At 47.3% G+C, this 14,674-nt stretch overlaps 1 protein-coding gene across 10 annotated transcripts in view; it reads right to left on the bottom strand.

The window, feature by feature from the left end:
* The window catches only part of LOC106575459 (arf-GAP with GTPase, ANK repeat and PH domain-containing protein 1), a 295,680-nt gene that overhangs the window by 198,229 nt on the left and 82,777 nt on the right, over positions 1–14,674 (bottom strand). The window lies entirely within an intron of this gene.

The following is a 14,674-nucleotide window of genomic DNA, read 5'->3' as shown; positions in this document are numbered from 1 at the left end:
GTAACCAGCTACATCATTACCATCAGTGTCCTCCCCATAGCCCCTCAGTAACCAGCTACATCATTACCATCAGTGTCCTCCCCATAGCCCCTCAGTAACCAGCTACATCATTACCATCAGTGTCCTCCCCATAACCCCTCAGTAACCAGCTACATCATTACCATCAGTGTCCTCCCCATAACCCCTCAGTAACCAGGTCTAAATCATAAGCTGCATCACTGAGAAGGCCCAGGTGCCCATCTCTGCCAGTAACAACAGCCTGGCATTGCACAAGACCCTACAACACAACACCACCACATGCAGTAAGCAGGGCTCCCTGAGGACAAGACCCTACAACACAACACCACCACATGCAGTAAGCAGGGCTCCCTGAGGACAAGACCCTACAACACAACACCACCACATGCAGTAAGCAGGGCTCCCTGAGGACAAGACCCTACAACACAACACCACCACATGCAGTAAGCAGGGCTCCCTGAGGACAAGACCCTACAACACAACACCACCACATGCAGTAAGCAGGGCTCCCTGAGGACAAGACCCTACAACACAACACCACCACATGCAGTAAGCAGGGCTCCCTGAGGACAAGACCCTACAACACAACACCACCACATGCAGTAAGCAGGGCTCCCTGAGGACAAGACCCTACAACACAACACCACCACATGCAGTAAGCAGGGCTCCCTGAGGACAAGACCCTACAACACAACACCACCACATGCAGTAAGCAGGGCTCCCTGAGGACAAGACCCTACAACACAACACCACCACATGCAGTAAGCAGGGCTCCCTGAGGACAAGACCCTACAACACAACACCACCACATGCAGTAAGCAGGGCTCCCTGAGGACAAGACCCTACAACACAACACCACCACATGCAGTAAGCAGGGCTCCCTGAGGACAAGACCCTACAACACAACACCACCACATGCAGTAAGCAGGGCTCCCTGAGGACAAGACCCTACAACACAACACCACCACATGCAGTAAGCAGGGCTCCCTGAGGACAAGACCCTACAACACAACACCACCACATGCAGTAAGCAGGGCTCCCTGAGGACAAGACCCTACAACACAACACCACCACATGCAGTAAGCAGGGCTCCCTGAGGACAAGACCCTACAACACAACACCACCACATGCAGTAAGCAGGGCTCCCTGAGGACAAGACCCTACAACACAACACCACCACATGCAGTAAGCAGGGCTCCCTGAGGACAAGACCCTACAACACAACACCACCACATGCAGTAAGCAGGGCTCCCTGAGGACAAGACCCTACAACACAACACCACCACATGCAGTAAGCAGGGCTCCCTGAGGACAAGACCCTACAACACAACACCACCACATGCAGTAAGCAGGGCTCCCTGAGGACAAGACCCTACAACACAACACCACCACATGCAGTAAGCAGGGCTCCCTGAGGACAAGACCCTACAACACAACACCACCACATGCAGTAAGCAGGGCTCCCTGAGGACAAGACCCTACAACACAACACCACCACATGCAGTAAGCAGGGCTCCCTGAGGACAAGACCCTACAACACAACACCACCACATGCAGTAAGCAGGGCTCCCTGAGGACAAGACCCTACAACACAACACCACCACATGCAGTAAGCAGGGCTCCCTGAGGACAAGACCCTACAACACAACACCACCACATGCAGTAAGCAGGGCTCCCTGAGGACAAGACCCTACAACACAACACCACCACATGCAGTAAGCAGGGCTCCCTGAGGACAAGACCCTACAACACAACACCACCACATGCAGTAAGCAGGGCTCCCTGAGGACAAGACCCTACAACACAACACCACCACATGCAGTAAGCAGGGCTCCCTGAGGACAAGACCCTACAACACAACACCACCACATGCAGTAAGCAGGGCTCCCTGAGGACAAGACCCTACAACACAACACCACCACATGCAGTAAGCAGGGCTCCCTGAGGACAAGACCCTACAACACAACACCACCACATGCAGTAAGCAGGGCTCCCTGAGGACAAGACCCTACAACACAACACCACCACATGCAGTAAGCAGGGCTCCCTGAGGACAAGACCCTACAACACAACACCACCACATGCAGTAAGCAGGGCTCCCTGAGGACAAGACCCTACAACACAACACCACCACATGCAGTAAGCAGGGCTCCCTGAGGACAAGACCCTACAACACAACACCACCACATGCAGTAAGCAGGGCTCCCTGAGGACAAGACCCTACAACACAACACCACCACATGCAGTAAGCAGGGCTCCCTGAGGACAAGACCCTACAACACAACACCACCACATGCAGTAAGCAGGGCTCCCTGAGGACAAGACCCTACAACACAACACCACCACATGCAGTAAGCAGGGCTCCCTGAGGAGAGCAGAGAGCAGCAGCTGTCCTGGTCCTGCAGTGGAAGACACCGGAGGTCAGAGAGACAATAGGCAAAGAGCCATGACACCAGTCCGTGCCAATGTCCGTTATGCCCATCATGGTCACCGTGACGGGCACAGAGAGTCACAGAGAGCGTCTGAAACGACTTACTGTACTGGCAAAGCCACTTGACACAGAGTTAGTAGTACTGAGAGTAGTACTGAGAGTAAGTACTGAGAGTAAGTACTGAGAGTAAGTACTGAGAGTAGTACTGAGAGTAAGTACTGAGAGTAAGTACTGAGAGTAAGTACTGAGAGTAGTACTGAGAGTAGTACTGAGAGTAGTACTGAGAGAAGTACTGAGAGAGAGAGATATGTTCAACTTTAAGCATGAAATTGTGCATGTGTGTCTGTGTGCGCTTATACATGACCAATGAAGACCATTCGCAAGCATACGTTCAAATGTAATCTATACACATGAAAGCATCCCTTCCAACTCCACTACTAAACCCCATGTCGGTCAGACTCTAAACCAGCGGGTTGAGATTAGAGACAGAGAAGGTTGAGATGTCTCCTTCTGCCAGAGACAGACAGAGAAGAGACAGAGAAGGTTGAGATGTCTCCTTCTGCCAGAGACAGACAGAGAAGGTTGAGATGTCTCCTGCCAGAGACAGACAGAGAAGAGACAGAGAAGTTTGAGATGTCTCCTTCTGCCAGAGACAGACAGAGAAGAGACAGAGAAGGTTGAGATGTCTCCTTCTGCCAGAGACAGACAGAGAAGAGACAGAGAAGGTTGAGATGTCTCCTTCTGCCAGAGACAGACAGAGAAGGTTGAGATGTCTCCTTCTGCCAGAGACAGACAGAGAAGGTTGAGATGTCTCCTTCTGCCAGAGACAGACAGAGAAGGTTGAGATGTCTCCTTCTGCCAGAGACAGACAGAGAAGGTTGAGATGTCTCCTTCTGCCAGAGACAGACAGAGAAGAGACAGAGAAGGTTGAGATGTCTCCTTCTGCCAGAGACAGACAGAGAAGAGACAGAGAAGAGAGAGGCTCTTGTCTCGGTGGCTTTAGTGAACAGATGCAGACGGCTGTATGGGAAAGGAGGAGAGGAGCGCCATCCATCCCCTCCTATCAGCTTTCCAAGCACTCGGAGCGTTCCAAATCGCTCCTGGCACACTCAGGCTGCCTCCTACGCTTCACTATCAGAGTTCCCACCGGAATATGGGACATGAAAACAGCAGCTCCCCTTCCCCCCTCCCCATTCCCACTTCCCACTCTCCTGATACCTCAATATGAGACAGAGAGGAGCATCCAGATCCACAAAGCAACACAGACGAGGAGAGAAACAACACAGTGTTTTATCTGGATGTCTGGAAGAGGAGAGAAACAACACAGTGTTTTATCTGGATGTCTGGAGGAGGAGAGAAACAACACAGTGTTTTATCTGGATGTCTGGAGGAGGAGAGAAACAACACAGTGTTTTATCTGAATGTCTGGAGGAGTAGAGAAACAACACAGTGTTTTATCTGGATGTCTGGAGGAGTAGAGAAACAACACAGTGTTTTATCTGAATGTCTGGAGGAGTAGAGCAAATAGAGGATAGGCCTATTAAAAGAGAATGCCTCCAATAATGTAGCTGGCATCCAACCACTGCCACACACACACACACACACACACACCCCTTTGGAGAGTAGAAGGGAAAAAAACACACATTGTAAACTCCATTTGGCTCCAAGCTCCCACGTGAGTAGGAAATGTTATTCAAAGTAGAATCTGAACATAGATCAGTTATCTCTGGCTCCCGTATGCCCTGTTCTAATCTAAACCAGGGTTATAGCTAGGTCACAGTCATCCTCTACCACTGCTCCCTGTTCTAATCTAAACCAGGGTTATAGCTAGGTCACAGTCATCCTCTACCACTGCTCCCTGTTCTAATCTAAACCAGGGTTATAGCTAGGTCACAGCCATCCTCTACCACTGCTCCCTGTTCTAATCTAAACCAGGGTTATAGCTAGGTCACAGCCATCCTCTACCACTGCTCCCTGTTCTAATCTAAACCAGGGTTATAGCTAGGTCACAGCCATCCTCTACCACTGCTCCCTGTTCTAATCTAAACCAGGGTTATAGCTAGGTCACAGCCATCCTCTACCACTGCTCCCTGTTCTAATCTAAACCAGGGTTATAGCTAGGTCACAGTCATCCTCTACCACTGCTCCCTGTTCTAATCTAAACCAGGGTTATAGCTAGGTCACAGCCATCCTCTACCACTGCTCCCTGTTCTAATCTAAACCAGGGTTATAGCTAGGTCACAGCCATCCTCTACCACTGCTCCCTGTTCTAATCTAAACCAGGGTTATAGCTAGGTCACAGCCATCCTCTACCACTGCTCCCTGTTCTAATCTAAACCAGGGTTATAGCTAGGTCACAGCCATCCTCTACCACTGCTCCCTGTTCTAATCTAAACCAGGGTTATAGCTAGGTCACAGCCATCCTCTACCACTGCTCCCTGTTCTAATCTAAACCAGGGTTATAGCTAGGTCACAGTCATCCTCTACCACTGCTCCCTGTTCTAATCTAATCCAGGGTTATAGCTAGGTCACAGCCATCCTCTACCACTGCTCCCTGTTCTAATCTAAACCAGGGTTATAGCTAGGTCACAGCCATCCTCTACCACTGCTCCCTGTTCTAATCTAAACCAGGGTTATAGCTAGGTCACAGCCATCCTCTACCACTGCTCCCTGTTCTAATCTAAACCAGGGTTATAGCTAGGTCACAGTCATCCTCTACCACTGCTCCCTGTTCTAATCTAAACCAGGGTTATAGCTAGGTCACAGCCATCCTCTACCACTGCTCCCTGTTCTAATCTAAACCAGGGTTATAGCTAGGTCACAGTCATCCTCTACCACTGCTCCCTGTTCTAATCTAAACCAGGGTTATAGCTAGGTCACAGTCATCCTCTACCACTGCTCCCTGTTCTAATCTAAACCAGGGTTATAGCTAGGTCACAGCCATCCTCTACCACTGCTCCCTGTTCGAATCTAAACCAGGGTTATAGCTAGGTCACAGTCATCCTCTACCACTGCTCCCTGTTCTAATCTAAACCAGGGTAGAGGGTTATAGCTAGGTCACAGCCATCCTCTACCACTGCTCCCTGTTCTAATCTAAACCAGGGTAGAGGGTTATAGCTAGGTCACAGCCATCCTTTGACTATCCTAACACCTGCCACTTCCAGTCAAAGCCAATAAGTCCCAGAGTGTCACCAGTCAGTCACAATAGGGGACTAGAGTCACACAGAGACCCAGCTATAAGGCTCTGGAGTCAGATAGGGACTAGAGTCACACAGAGACCCAGCTATAAGGCTCTGGAGTCAGATAGGGACTAGAGTCACACAGGGACCCAGCTATAAGGCTCTGGAGTCAGATAGGGACTAGAGTCACACAGAGACCCAGCTATAAGGCTCTGGAGTCAGATAGGGACTAGAGTCACACAGGGACCCAGCTATAAGGCTCTGGAGTCAGATAGGGACTAGAGTCACACAGAGACCCAGCTATAAGGCTCTGGAGTCAGATAGGGACTAGAGTCACACAGGGACCCAGCTATAAGGCTCTGGAGTCACACAGAGACCCAGCTATAAGGCTCTGGAGTCACACAGAGACCCAGCTATAAGGCTCTGGAGTCACACAGAGACCCAGCTATAAGGCTCTGGAGTCAGATAGGGACTAGAGTCACACAGAGACCCAGCTATAAGGCTCTGGAGTCAGATAGGGACTAGAGTCACACAGAGACCCAGCTATAAGGCTCTGGAGTCAGATAGGGACTAGAGTCACACAGGGACCCAGCTATAAGGCTCTGGAGTCAGATAGGGACTAGAGTCACACAGGGACCCAGCTATAAGGCTCTGGAGTCAGATAGGGACTAGAGTCACACAGAGACCCAGCTATAAGGCTCTGGAGTCAGATAGGGACTAGAGTCACACAGGGACCCAGCTATAAGGCTCTGGAGTCAGATAGGGACTAGAGTCACACAGAGACCCAGCTATAAGGCTCTGGAGTCAGATAGGGACTAGAGTCACACAGGGACCCAGCTATAAGGCTCTGGAGTCAGATAGGGACTAGAGTCACACAGGGACCCAGCTATAAGGCTCTGGAGTCAGATAGGGACTAGAGTCACACAGGGACCCAGCTATAAGGCTCTGGAGTCAGATAGGGACTAGAGTCACACAGAGACCCAGCTATAAGGCTCTGGAGTCACACAGGGACCCAGCTATAAGGCTCTGGAGTCAGATAGGGACTAGAGTCACAAAGAGACCCAGCTATAAGGCTCTGGAGTCAGATAGGGACCCAGCTATAAGGCTCTGGAGTCACACAGGGACCCAGCTATAAGGCTCTGGAGTCACACAGGGACCCAGCTATAAGGCTCTGGAGTCACACAGGGACCCAGCTATAAGGCTCTGGAGTCAGATAGGGACTAGAGTCACACAGGGACCCAGCTATAAGGCTCTGGAGTCAGATAGGGACTAGAGTCACACAGAGACCCAGCTATAAGGCTCTGGAGTCAGACAGCTCACGGCACGATGGCCTGGTCTCTACCCTGCTCCTCTTCTCTTCCAGGCCAACAGAAAGATCCCATTTAGACCCAGTCAGAGCACAGGCTTTTCAGTCAGCTTGGGGAGACTGAAACCATGGTGACTGGTGTGGTTGGATTCAGTCTAAAGTCCGCTGATGTTAAAATGCTAGGCCTATACCAGCTGCACGCTCAACCAAAATCACTCTTTATCAATAGCTAAAACCAAATCTAATTGTATTTGTCACATGTGCCGAATACAACAGGTGTAGGTAGACCTTACCGTGAAATGCTTAGTTAAACCCTTAACCAACCATGCAGTTCAATAAATAGTTCATTTAGTAAATACTTTCTTAACTATGTAAATAGTCCGGGTGGCCATTTGATTAATTGTTCCACAGTCTTTTGGCTTGGGGGGGTAGAAGCTGTTCAGCAGTCTTTTGGCTTGGGGGGGTAGAAGCTGTTCAGCAGTCTTTTGGCTTGGGGGGTAGAAGCTGTTCAGCAGTCTTTTGGCTTGGGGGGGTAGAAGCTGTTCAGCAGTCTTTTGGCTTGGGGGGGGTAGAAGCTGTTCAGCAGTCTTTTGGCTTGGGGGGGGTAGAAGCTGTTCAGCAGTCTTTTGGCTTGGGGGGGTAGAAGCTGTTCAGCAGTCTTTTGGCTTGGGGGGGGTAGAAGCTGTTCAGCAGTCTTTTGGGGGGGGGGTAGAAGCCGTTCAGCAGTCTTTTGGCTTGGGGGGGGTAGAAGCCGTTCAGCAGTCTTTTGGCTTGGGGGGGTAGAAGCTGTTCAGCAGTCTTTTGGCTTGGGGGGGTAGAAGCTGTTCAGCAGTCTTTTGGCTTGGGGGGTAGAAGCTGTTCAGCAGTCTTTTGGCTTGGGGGGTAGAAGCTGTTCAGCAGTCTTTTGGCTTGGGGGGTAGAAGCCGTTCAGCAGTCTTTTGGCTTGGGGGGGTAGAAGCTGTTCAGCAGTCTTTTGGCTTGGGGGGGTAGAAGCCGTTCAGCAGTCTTTTGGCTTGGGGGGGTAGAAGCTGTTCAGCAGTCTTTTGGCTTGGGGGGGTAGAAGCTGTTCAGCAGTCTTTTGGCTTGGGGGGGTAGAAGCTGTTCAGCAGTCTTTTGGCTTGGGGGGGGTAGAAGCCGTTCAGCAGTCTTTTGGCTTGGGGGGGGTAGAAGCTGTTCAGCAGTCTTTTGGCTTGGGGGGTAGAAGCTGTTCAGCAGTCTTTTGGCTTGGGGGGGTAGAAGCTGTTCAGCAGTCTTTTGGCTTGGGGGGTAGAAGCTGTTCAGCAGTCTTTTGGCTTGGGGGGTAGAAGCTGTTCAGCAGTCTTTTGGCTTGGGGGGGGTAGAAGCTGTTCAGCAGTCTTTTGGCTTGGGGGGTAGAAGCTGTTCAGCAGTCTTTTGGCTTGGGGGGGTAGAAGCTGTTCAGCAGTCTTTTGGCTTGGGGGGGTAGAAGCTGTTCAGCAGTCTTTTGGCTGGGGGGTAGAAGCTGTTCAGCAGTCTTTTGGCTTGGGGGTAGAAGCTGTTCAGCAGTCTTTTGGCTTGGGGGGGGTAGAAGCTGTTCAGCAGACTTTTGGCTTGGGGGGGTAGAAGCTGTTCAGCAGTCTTTTGGCTTGGGGGGGTAGAAGCTGTTCAGCAGTCTTTTGGCTTGGGGGGGTAGAAGCTGTTCAGCAGTCTTTTGGCTTGGGGGGGTAGAAGCTGTTCAGCAGTCTTTTGGCTTGGGGGGGTAGAAGCTGTTCAGCAGTCTTTTGGCTGGGGGGGGTAGAAGCTGTTCAGCAGTCTTTTGGCTGGGGGGGTAGAAGCTGTTCAGCAGTCTTTTGGCTTGGGGGGGTAGAAGCTGTTCAGCAGTCTTTTGGCTTGGGGGGGGTAGAAGCCGTTCAGCAGTCTTTTGGCTTGGGGGGGGTAGAAGCTGTTCAGCAGTCTTTTGGCTGGGGGGGTAGAAGCTGTTCAGCAGTCTTTTGGCTTGGGGGGGTAGAAGCTGTTCAGCAGTCTTTTGGCTTGGGGGGGTAGAAGCTGTTCAGCAGTCTTTTGGCTTGGGGGGGTAGAAGCTGTTCAGCAGTCTTTTGGCTTGGGGGGGTAGAAGCTGTTCAGCAGTCTTTTGGCTTGGGGGGGTAGAAGCCGTTCAGCAGTCTTTTGGCTTGGGGGGGGGTAGAAGCTGTTCAGCAGTCTTTTGGCTTGGGGGGTAGAAGCCGTTCAGCAGTCTTTTGGCTTGGGGGGGGTAGAAGCCGTTCAGCAGTCTTTTGGCTTGGGGGGGGGTAGAAGCTGTTCAGCAGTCTTTTGGCTTGGGGGGGTAGAAGCTGTTCAGCAGTCTTTTGGCTTGGGGGGGTAGAAGCTGTTCAGCAGTCTTTTGGCTTGGGGGGGTAGAAGCTGTTCAGCAGTCTTTTGGCTTGGGGGGGTAGAAGCTGTACAATTAATCAAACGGCCACCCGGACTATTTACATTGACCCCCTTTGTTTTTACACTACTGCTACCCATCTAAAACTCAGGTAGACACATTGCTTGCTACAGTAACTAGCCAATAGCACAATGCTAGCATCATCTAGGATGTACTGCCCACTCTGCCCAGAATGGGTGAAAACGATCTTTGGCGATGAATCTTCACTTCCTTATGTTATAAAACCAACTTTACCAAGACAAATGTGATTCTTCATGTTCTGAATGGTTCAGTGAGGTATTTCTCTAACTTATCATTCACATCACATCTAAAAGGGCGGATTTTGTAACCTAATACATCCCATAATAAGCACTGAACTTTTGAGGATTTTACATTTTGTGTTCGCCGTCTTCAAAGTTTAGCAAACTTTGGATGACGCGAGCTGAATAAAACGTAATAAAAATCTTGGTATATACTCAATGCTCCAGAGACATTTATCAGAGACATTTATATGAATAATTTATCACACACGCTAGTTTCTGTGAGAAATCTTCAAAAAAAGATCACAGGAATTTCAAATATGAAAAGTGTAAACTAAAATATGAAAAGTGTACACTAAAATATGAAAAGTGTACACTAACATATGAAGTGTATATGAAAATACCACATGCCATGTGTTCTATAGAGTGGTGTGTTCTATAGAATACAGTACATAAACATACCATCCTCTCTCTGGAGAGCGGTGTGTTCTATAGAATACAGTACATAAACATACCATCCTCTCTCTGGAGAGCGGTGTGTTCTATAGAATACAGTACATAAACATACCATCCTCTCTCTCTGGAGAGTGGTGTGTTCTATAGAATACAGTACATAAACATACCACCCTCTCTCTCTGGAGAGTGGTGTGTTCTATAGAATACAGTACATAAACATACCATCCTCTCTCTCTGGAGAGCGGTGTGTTCTATAGAATACAGTACATAAACATACCATCCTCTCTCTCTGGAGAGTGGTGTGTTCTATAGAATACAGTACATAAACATACCATCCTCTCTCTCTGGAGAGTGGTGTGTTCTATAGAATACAGTACATAAACATACCATCCTCTCTCTCTGGAGAGTGGTGTGTTCTATAGAATACAGTACATAAACATACCATCCTCTCTCTCTGGAGAGTGGTGTGTTCTATAGAATACAGTACATAAACATACCATCCTCTCTCTCTGGAGAGCGGTGTGTTCTATAGAATACAGTACATAAACATACCATCCTCTCTCTCTGGAGAGTGGTGTGTTCTATAGAATACAGTACATAAACATACCATCCTCTCTCTCTGGAGAGCGGTGTGTTCTATAGAATACAGTACATAAACATACCATCCTCTATCTGGAGAGCGGTGTGTTCTATAGAATACAGTACATAAACATACCATCCTCTCTCTCTGGAGAGCGGTGTGTCCTATAGAATACAGTACATAAACATACCATCCTCTCTCTGGAGAGCGGTGTGTTCTATAGAATACAGTACATAAACATACCATCCTCTCTCTCTGGGGAGCGGTGTGTTCTATAGAATACAGTACATAAAAATACCATCCTCTCTCTGGAGAGCGGTGTGTTCTATAGAATACAGTACATAAACATACCATCCTCTCTCTCTGGAGAGCGGTGTGTTCTATAGAATACAGTACATAAACATACCATCCTCTCTCTGGAGAATGGTGTGTTCTATAGAATACAGTACATAAACATACCATCCTCTCTCTGGAGAGTGGTGTGTTCTATAGAATACAGTACATAAACATACCATCCTCTCTCTCTGGAGAGCGGTGTGTTCTATAGAATACAGTACATAAACATACCATCCTCTCTCTCTGGAGAGCGGTGTGTTCTATAGAATACAGTACATAAACATACCATCCTCTCTCTCTGGAGAGCGGTGTGTTCTATAGAATACAGTACATAAACATACCATCCTCTCTCTCTGGAGAGCAGTGTGTTCTATAGAATACAGTACATAAACATACCATCCTCTCTCTGGAGAGTGGTGTGTTCTATAGAATACAGTACATAAACATACCATCCTCTCTCTCTGGAGAGTGGTGTGTTCTATAGAATACAGTACATAAACATACCATCCTCTCTCTCTGGAGAGTGGTGTATTCTATAGAATACAGTACATAAACATACCATCCTCTCTCTCTGGAGAGTGGTGTGTTCTATAGAATACAGTACATAAACATACCATCCTCTCTCTGGAGAGTGGTGTGTTCTATAGAATACAGTACATAAACATACCATCCTCTCTCTCTGGAGAGTGGTGTGTTCTATAGAATACAGTACATAAACATAAAATCCTCTCTCTGGAGAGCAGTGTGTTCTATAGAATACAGTACATAAACATACCATCCTCTCTCTCTGGAGAGCGGTGTGTTCTATAGAATACAGTACATAAACATACCATCCTCTCTCTCTGGAGAGCGGTGTTTTCTATAGAATACAGTACATAAACATACCATCCTCTCTCTCTGGAGAGCGGTGTGTTCTATAGAATACAGTACATAAACATACCATCCTCTCTCTCTGGAGAGCGGTGTGTTCTATAGAATACAGTACATAAACATACCATCCTCTCTCTCTGGAGAGCGGTGTGTTCTATAGAATACAGTACATAAACATACCACCCTCTCTCTCTGGAGAGCGGTGTGTTCTATAGAATACAGTACATAAACATACCATCCTCTCTCTGGAGAGCAGTGTGTTCTATAGAATACAGTACATAAACATACCATCCTCTCTCTCTGGAGAGTGGTGTGTTCTATAGAATACAGTACATAAACATACCATCCTCTCTCTCTGGAGAGCGGTGTGTCCTATAGAATACAGTACATAAACATACCACCCTCTCTCTCTGGAGAGCGGTGTGTCCTATAGAATACAGTACATAAACATACCACCCTCTCTCTCTGGAGAGTGGTGTGTTCTATAGAATACAGTACATAAACATACCATCCTCTCTCTGGAGAGTGGTGTGTTCTATAGAATACAGTACATAAACATACCATCCTCTCTCTCTGGAGAGTGGTGTGTTCTATAGAATACAGTACATAAACATACCATCCTCTCTCTCTGGAGAGTGGTGTGTTCTATAGAATACAGTACATAAACATACCATCCTCTCTCTCTGGAGAGTGGTGTGTTCTATAGAATACAGTACATAAACATACCATCCTCTCTCTCTGGAGAGTAGTGTGTTCTATAGAATACAGTACATAAACATACCATCCTCTCTCTCTGGAGAGCGGTGTGTTCTATAGAATACAGTACATAAACATACCATCCTCTCTCTCTGGAGAGCGGTGTGTTCTATAGAATACAGTACATAAACATACCATCCTCTCTCTCTGGAGAGCGGTGTGTTCTATAGAATACAGTACATAAACATACCATCCTCTCTCTCTGGAGAGCGGTGTGTTCTATAGAATACAGTACATAAACATACCATCCTCTCTCTGGAGAGTGGTGTGTTCTATAGAATACAGTACATAAACATACCATCCTCTCTCTCTGGAGAGCGGTGTGTCCTATAGAATACAGTACATAAACATACCATCCTCTCTCTCTGGAGAGTGGTGTGTTCTATAGAATACAGTACATAAACATACCATCCTCTCTCTCTGGAGAGCGGTGTGTCCTATAGAATACAGTACATAAACATACCACCCTCTCTCTCTGGAGAGCGGTGTGTTCTATAGAATACAGTACATAAACATACCATCCTCTCTCTGGAGAGTGGTGTGTTCTATAGAATACAGTACATAAACATACCATCCTCTCTCTCTGGAGAGTGGTGTGTTCTATAGAATACAGTACATAAACATACCATCCTCTCTCTCTGGAGAGTGGTGTGTTCTATAGAATACAGTACATAAACATACCATCCTCTCTCTCTGGAGAGCGGTGTGTTCTATAGAATACAGTACATAAACATACCATCCTCTCTCTCTGGAGAGCGGTGTGTTCTATAGAATACAGTACATAAACATACCATCCTCTCTCTCTGGAGAGCGGTGTGTTCTATAGAATACAGTACATAAACATACCATCCTCTCTCTCTGGAGAGCGGTGTGTTCTATAGAATACAGTACATAAACATACCATCCTCTCTCTCTGGAGAGCGGTGTGTTCTATAGAATACAGTACATAAACATACCATCCTCTCTCTCTGGAGAGCGGTGTGTTCTATAGAATACAGTACATAAACATACCATCCTCTCTCTGGAGAGCGGTGTGTTCTATAGAATACAGTACATAAACATACCATCCTCTCTCTCTGGAGAGCGGTGTGTCCTATAGAATACAGTACATAAACATACCATCCTCTTTCTGGAGAGCGGTGTGTTCTATAGAATACAGTACATAAACATACCATCCTCTCTCTCTGGGGAGCGGTGTGTTCTATAGAATACAGTACATAAACATACCATCCTCTCTCTGGAGAGCGGTGTGTTCTATAGAATACAGTACATAAACATACCATCCTCTCTCTCTGGAGAGCGGTGTGTTCTATAGAATACAGTACATAAACATACCATCCTCTCTCTGGAGAATGGTGTGTTCTATAGAATACAGTACATAAACATACCATCCTCTCTCTCTGGAGAGCGGTGTGTTCTATAGAATACAGTACATAAACATACCATCCTCTCTCTCTGGAGAGTGGTGTGTTCTATAGAATACAGTACATAAACATACCATCCTCTCTCTCTGGAGAGCGGTGTGTCCTATAGAATACAGTACATAAACATACCATCCTCTCTCTCTGGAGAGTGGTGTGTTCTATAGAATACAGTACATAAACATACCATCCTCTCTCTCTGGAGAGTGGTGTGTTCTATAGAATACAGTACATAAACATACCATCCTCTCTCTCTGGAGAGTGGTGTGTTCTATAGAATACAGTACATAAACATACCATCCTCTCTCTCTGGAGAGTGGTGTGTTCTATAGAATACTGTACATAAACATACCATCCTCTCTCTCTGGAGAGTGGTGTGTTCTGTAGAATACAGTACATAAACATACCATCCTCTCTCTCTGGAGAGTGGTGTGTTCTATAGAATACAGTACATAAACATACCATCCTCTCTCTCTGGAGAGTGGTGTGTTCTATAGAATACAGTACATAAACATACCATCCTCTCTCTCTGGAGAGCGGTGTGTCCTATAGAATACAGTACATAAACATACCACCCTCTCTCTCTGGAGAGTGGTGTGTTCTATAGAATACAGTACATAAACATACCATCCTCTCTCTGGAGAGTGGTGTGTTCTATAGAATACAGTACATAAACATACCATCCTCTCTCTCTGG

The sequence above is a fragment of the Salmo salar genome, chromosome ssa16 (genome assembly GCF_905237065.1).
Source record: "Salmo salar chromosome ssa16, Ssal_v3.1, whole genome shotgun sequence".
Classification (NCBI taxonomy): Eukaryota; Metazoa; Chordata; class Actinopteri; order Salmoniformes; family Salmonidae; genus Salmo; species Salmo salar.
Note: the sequence above shows the minus strand (reverse complement) of the source record. Positions and strands in the feature narration are given on the sequence as shown.